We start from the raw sequence: 6,686 nt of genomic DNA, 5'->3' as shown, positions 1-6,686 counted from the left end.
CCTTAAGAAACTTAAACATGATTGAAAAGAAAATTTTGTCTCCTATCCTTAGTATTGTTTAATGTACAACTCAACACCCATAAATTATTCCATTCACTAACCATTCTGCCTTCAACAACAATTTCTTTTCAAGTAGTTTCAAAGTAAAATTGAAACTACATTGACTAGACCTACCCTATAACAACATATAGTTATTACTGGCACCAAATTTTTTTATATGATGTTAAATGTATATGTCAAATGCAGTAGTAAATTCTTATGACCTTGCCTTAAGAAACTTAAACATGATGGTGAAAAGTGAAAAGGGATTGGACCCGGTTGTCTCCTATCCTTCCCAGTAGTTGTTTAGCAAGTGTACAGGGTGTGGTCGTTTTAATGTCTGCAACACCCATGTAAGGTCAGGTGGGTGTAACTAGTCTACTCTTTTGATGGTATCCCTCCGCTCGGCTCACCTCACACTTTCTAAATCTCATTCATGCAAAAATGTGGCAGTTGTACTATCATCACACTAATATCATCTTGAGATTTTCTGGTTACTGCTACTTCTACAAGCTTTTTGCAAGCAACCATAGGACCTCCTGCTAATGGTAAAAGATTAGGTTTCTTCTCGACGCAGAAAGGCCTGGCAATATCCACTGCTTCCTGATTACTTACTTTATTCCAGATCCCATCTGATGCCAAAATTAAAAACTCACATTCAGATGTAATTTTAATCTTTCTCGTCTCTGGTTCAGCGGTTATCCATTCTTTCAAGTGTGAATCCCCTATTGCCCTAGATACAGCCAGAGATCCCTGAACTCGCCAAACTCCATGGCGGAGCTCCACAATTCCACCCAAATTTTCTATCCGTTGTCGCTCGTCCTCCCTTCCAGCTTGGTGATCACATGTAAGGGCTTCAGCAGCGCCCTCTCTGCTCATAACTGCTCGACAATCCCCAGCATTGGAAACGACTAAGTTACCACCTTTAATCAGAGCGGTCACACAAGCAGTACCGCTGCCAACCTCCTGCTTCAAAAACTCAGCATCTGTTGTTAAGTATCCAGCTTTAACGGCCTGCTCAAGAAAGTCCTCGGTTTCATCTTCCATGCTGAGCATAGCGTCCACAATATTCTGCCCAAGATTTTCGGCAGCGAAAGCTGCAGCTTTCTGACCACCATGACCATCGAACACACCAAAAAAGGCCTGTCTGGAATCACCGAGAACATTGACAATGGCTTTGTGGGTATCTTCCATGAATTCTCGCCGACCTATTTTGCGCGAAACTGCATAATGAGTACCATCCTCATTCACCTCCTTCGGCTGCTCCACTGCCGGGCACGGCCCGTTTAGGCCCGACAGCTGCTGTGGAATATCCAGCCTCTGCGGTCGTTTCCTTTTGAGAGAAGGCAAAGGGAACTTGCGGACATTCGAACCATTATCCTCCGAGACATTGACACAAGAAGGGAAAGGCCTCTTGGCCTGGCTATCCCCGCTCTCGATCCACAGCATATTTTCGCCTCTGATGGTTAAAACAGGCCTCAGCGGAGACCCCACACAATTTGCGTGGATGCCGCTGCTCCTGGGCGTCAGGAAACCATGATTCCTTGGGGAAGCTGCCCATATCTCAATACCAGAATTGTGTATAGAGGGAGAATTCACTGCTACAATGCAAGCCATGTTAACAATCTGTGGATCTGGTGGCGACGATGGTTAACTTTGTTGATACCTTCGGAAACCTTTGTATTCTTGTTGCCCTATCACAGGATCTCTGCAACGGTGATAAATAAATGAACTCTTCTCTCGTTTCAATTCAGTTGAATATCTCTCTCAGAACCTGTTAAACATAGATGATTCCAGCATTCTTATAGCGTTCAATCGTTTCATATGAGACGAGATTTTGGAAAAAGTCCAGTTTTCAATTATCCAGCATGTGCCCAGTCAATTATCCACTTACAACAAACGTCTATGTTCCTCATGATTGAAAAATTCTATATCATTTAATGAGTCTATGTCCCTCATGATTGAAAAATTCTATATCATTTAATGACCTGACGACCTCCGCCATCCATCCATGACATGAGAAGGCAGACATGTTCGACTTGGCATATCGCTTCTTCATTCTGGAGTCCAAAAGTGTTACTGATACCAAAGTCAAGGGGGTGGACCGTGGGGGATGGTAATGGATGCCAGGGTCAGGCGGGTACGTCCACCAATACACTATTGATTCACGAACTTGGTATTGTCCAATACAGTGACTATGTCCAAGTATACTTGCGAAGTGCGCTCAAAGTCTAGAAATGATATAATATGATTGAAAAGTCTAGAAATGCTATAATATGACATCAATCAATGAACTTTCTAAGTCTCACATGCTTTATTATATTATTATCGTTCGTGAATTTAGTCTCGGTAAGCCGTATTCGTAGGAGAGTGTTTCCAGAATTTTCCGGAAGTTGCAGGATTTTTTTATTTTTTATTTTCCAAAATGGTTTAAAATTTAAAATTTATTAATAATAAGATTTAAAATTCAGTAATTGTATTGATATTAAGATTTTTTAATAATATTATGTTTTATAGTAAAGTTTAATAATAGAGTTGATGTAAGTTAATGATGGTCATTGATGATGTGTTATAATATAAAATTAGTAAAATAACAATATGTTAATTTGGAAAGATAATTAGAGATGTAATCATATATATATATATTTTCAAATTTATTATGAATTGGCTTTTCAAGTATATAATTTTTATAGGAATTATGTCAAATTTGAGATTTCTAAACTGGGATATATTATTTTTCATACAAAACATAATGCACATGTTTCCATTTCTCTAGCGATTGAGTATCTAAATGATGGAATCTTGCTATAAAAGCTTGTGGAGTTGTAGAAAACATATTGTTCTTTTGCACAACTAAATTTGCAATCTTAATTTTATATATTTTTAATTTATGGAAGTCATTATATCTTTGAAATTATAAGGCCCTCTATTAGTACAACTTAAAAGGGTCTTACAATTATCAAACATCCCTTCCCTTTTTAGATTATAGGTCTTAAAGTCCTCTAGTGCACCATATAATTTTTTCCCAAACAGTCAACACCCTTATAGTCATAAGAGAAATACACGAGGGATGTCTTTTAAGATTTTGACCTATTAATTTAAAAAATAAACGAGGGATAGATAGATAGTAGACTCTATATGGGGATATTTCAAAAATTGATGTTTGTATGTTTTTGCAACCCAAACCACTAGATTCATGATCACGAACCTATATCCGAATTAACCAAGTTGTCATGCATGTTGGATTCCTACTCAGAAGTATTTAAATTCCAAAAAATATGTGTACATTAATAATGCATGTGTGTTCTTGGTTTCATGAATGTATGCACACTTATAGTACTAGGAGCTCGCACACATTCACGTAGCTAGTGACTTTAATACATGGAAAATCGTTGAGGTGGCTTTTCTAGGGTGAGGAGGGTGAAAGAGGGAGGGATATAGGGGCCAAAGGAGAGAAAGAAGGAGAAAAGTAGAGAGAGAGCAGGGTGAGGGGAAGAATGAGTTAGTGGGAATTGGTTGTGGTGGGTTTAAGGAGGAGGGGAGGGTGAGAAAGGGAGGGATAAAGGCGCCAAGGAGGGAGAGAAAGGGAGATGTGGAAAAGAATGAGTTGGTGAGGGTAGAGAGTGTGTGAGAGTCAAAAAGTGAGAGATTAGGGAAGAGGGTCGGGAAGGGAGTGGAAGGACGATATTTTTGGTTGACATGGGGAGGAAGAGAGAGACAAATTTGGAGGGGGGTGTTGTGAATGTGTGTATACGTGTGTGTGTGTGTGTGTGTGTGTGAGAGAGAGAGAGAGAGAGACTATGCGAGTGAGTGAGGGGGGAGAGAGAGTAAGGGTGAGAGATAGTGAGATGACATGAGGGAGAAAAGAATGAAAGAGGGGGAGCAAGTGAGGGAGGGAGAAGAGAATGAGAGAAGGGGAGCAAGTGAGGGAGGGAGAGATAGAGAAGGGGGGAGAGAGAGAGAGATGGAGGCTTTTGTGAAGAACACACTAAGTGAGGGAGGTAGGGAGGGATGGAGAAATAATGGAAGGGGGAGATTGAAAGGAGGGAGAAAAGAGCATGGAGAGTGAGAGGAAGAGGAAGGAGAAGTGTGTGTGAGAGAGAGGGATATGGAAAGAGAGAGAAAGTGAAGAGGGAGACAGAAGAGAGAAGGACATAAGGTGGACTTAGAAACAAAGTTGGAGGGGGAGAGAAAAAGAGAGAGAGAGAGAGGGAGAAAGAGAGGGAGAGAGAGTTAGAGGGGGATTGTTGTGAATTACAGGCTAAGGGAGGGAGGGAGTGAGGGATAGAGAAATAGAGGGAGTGGGGTGGAGGAGAGAGAGAGAGAGAGGATGGAGAGTGATAAAGGGGGGGGGGGGGGAGAAGAGATAGGTAAATATGGAGAGAGAGAGAGAGATGATGAGACAAACAAGAAGATAGGGAGGAAAGTGGTGTGAGGGGGAAAGAGGGGGGGAGAGAGGGGAAGAAGAGAGAGGGTGGGGGGGTATTATTGTGAATTGTAGACTAAGGTAAGGAGGGAGGGATAATAAATATAGGAAGGGGGAGGGAGAAGGGTGGAGGAGATAGAGAAAGTATGGAGAGTGATAGAAAGAGAGAAGAAGAGGGGAGAGGGGAGAGAGAGAGAGAAAGAGAGAGGTGAGGGAGTTGTTATGAAGTACAGACTTAGTGAGGGAAGGAGTAGGGAGAGAGAGGGGATGGAGAGTGATAAAACGAGAGGTGGAGGGGGGTAGAGAGAGTGGGGTGGAGAGACGAAGAGACAAATAAGAAGATAGAGAGGAAAGGGGTGTGGGGGGGTGAGGGGGAAGAAGAGAGAGACAAAGAGAGAGAGTGAGACACACACACACACACACACAGATGTGGGGGAGAGAGGGTGGAGAGTGATAGAGATGGAGAAAGAGTGGGAGAAGAGATGGAAGAGAGGTGGAGATAGAGAGTGAGAGACGACAAGAAGAGAGAGAGTGTGTGATGGGGGAGAGAGGGATATATGTAGAGAGGGAGAGAGAGAAGCAGAAAAAGACAAATATACGAATATGTAAATAGAAATTGAGAGATAAAAAGTGGGGAGAAGAGAGAGAGAGGGAAGGATTTAGAGAGAGAGGAGAGAGAGAATGAGAGAAGTGAGAGAGGGATAGAGTGAAAGAAGAGGCTAAGAGGGAAGCATAGTATAACACCCTCCTCCCACATCTACCCAAGTAATCGACCAACCGAGGTAAATATGTGGAAAGAGGCTACTATGATGGGATTCAACCTCCTAGGTGACCTTAAGGAAGTGGAATCGATGGAAACATACCACACAGAGCTTCCACATCAGCAACAAAACTCCCAAGAGCCATCCCAACCACTGAGGTAGCCAACTCCCGAGACCAACTAATTTTTTATACAAACAGAGCGCCTTTGGTATAGATTTATACATTAATACAAAGAGTCTCAGAAACCAGTTGTTCTTAGTGATTTTGTTTTTCAATTTGAATGGATCGTTGAGGTCCTTAACTTCATTTATTGAATTATTTATGATATCATTAAGCATTTATGAAAAACTACTAGAGGCCTCTTCTTTGTGTGAACTTCAGACACTCTGTCATTACTATCATTTACTATAGCAACTTATTTACTTTTTCATAGAATCATAGGAGACATGTGCCCATGCATAATGATAACCACAATCAATATATAAATTACGAAAATATCGATTAGATGCATCATAGATATATTAAAAACAACTCATATATTAATTGGAAATGGAAATCATACAATATTTATCTTTTTTGTTTGCAGTAAAACTGAATATGGCCCTCTATCCACATCATCTCTTCCAAATTCCTCTCTTTCTTTTGGAACAAGTGTCATGTCCCTCCCTTACTACCGCATCCTTACTCTTGCACTTAGTCCATAACTTTTGTTCCCTTTAGTTAAAAATAATTAATATTATTTTTGTATTAATGGAGAAAATGGTTACATTGTTGTAACGTTCTCCCTAGTTTAGGATTAGTTCCTAAAGTTTAGGGGTTTGGGTGCAACTTCCTATTTCCTAGTATTGTATTTAATGATGTAAAACTTTGATTGATTGTGTAATAGAGTGTACGAGAGTGATCTCTCAAGTTTTGTGAGTGTAGTCTCCAGGTGCAGGCCACACCTGAGAGCTACATCTCTTTCTTTTCAATTCTGTTCACATTTTATCTTGGTATCAGAGCTCAGATTGAGTGAGCCTGATCTTTTGTCACCTGTGAGGCTGAAGTGCCTGTAGTAGCTAGCTTGCCTGTGTGGCTTGAAGTGCCTTTGTGGCTGTGTGTACACGAGAGCTCTGTGCTCAATTGAGCAGGTGGACTGCAGAACACCTGGCTCGGACTCAGAATTTTTTTTTCTGAGTGAAAAGGCCGATTAGCGCGGATTTTGCGCTGACAGTCGCACCAGAAGAGGAATTAGCGCGGATTTTGAGGGATAAATCGCACCAAAGCGCCAGAAAGCCCGATTAGCGCGGGATTTTACCGGGAAAGTCGCACCAATTAAAATACTCTAAGCGATTTTGAATTAGCACGGATTTTTCGCTCGGGGTAGCGCCAAGGGGATCTGCGAATAGCGTGAATCTCGTTTGGCGGTTTGCAAACGGTACAGATCGGCGGAGTGCAGATCCGTCCGGGAGAGACAGAT

At 41.5% G+C, this 6,686-nt stretch overlaps 1 pseudogene; it reads right to left on the bottom strand.

The window, feature by feature from the left end:
* Positions 1–462: 462 nt before the first annotated feature.
* Positions 463–1,656, bottom strand: LOC149211727 (putative protein phosphatase 2C 53 pseudogene; annotated as a pseudogene).
* Positions 1,657–6,686: the final 5,030 nt, after the last annotated feature.

This window comes from Pinus tabuliformis, chromosome 1_1 (genome assembly GCF_031772625.1).
Source record: "Pinus tabuliformis cultivar Carrire ecotype Pingquan chromosome 1_1, CPIR1, whole genome shotgun sequence".
Classification (NCBI taxonomy): domain Eukaryota; kingdom Viridiplantae; phylum Streptophyta; class Pinopsida; order Pinales; family Pinaceae; genus Pinus; species Pinus tabuliformis.
The sequence above is the reverse complement of the archived record's forward strand: the minus strand, read 5'-3'. Positions and strand labels throughout refer to the sequence as shown.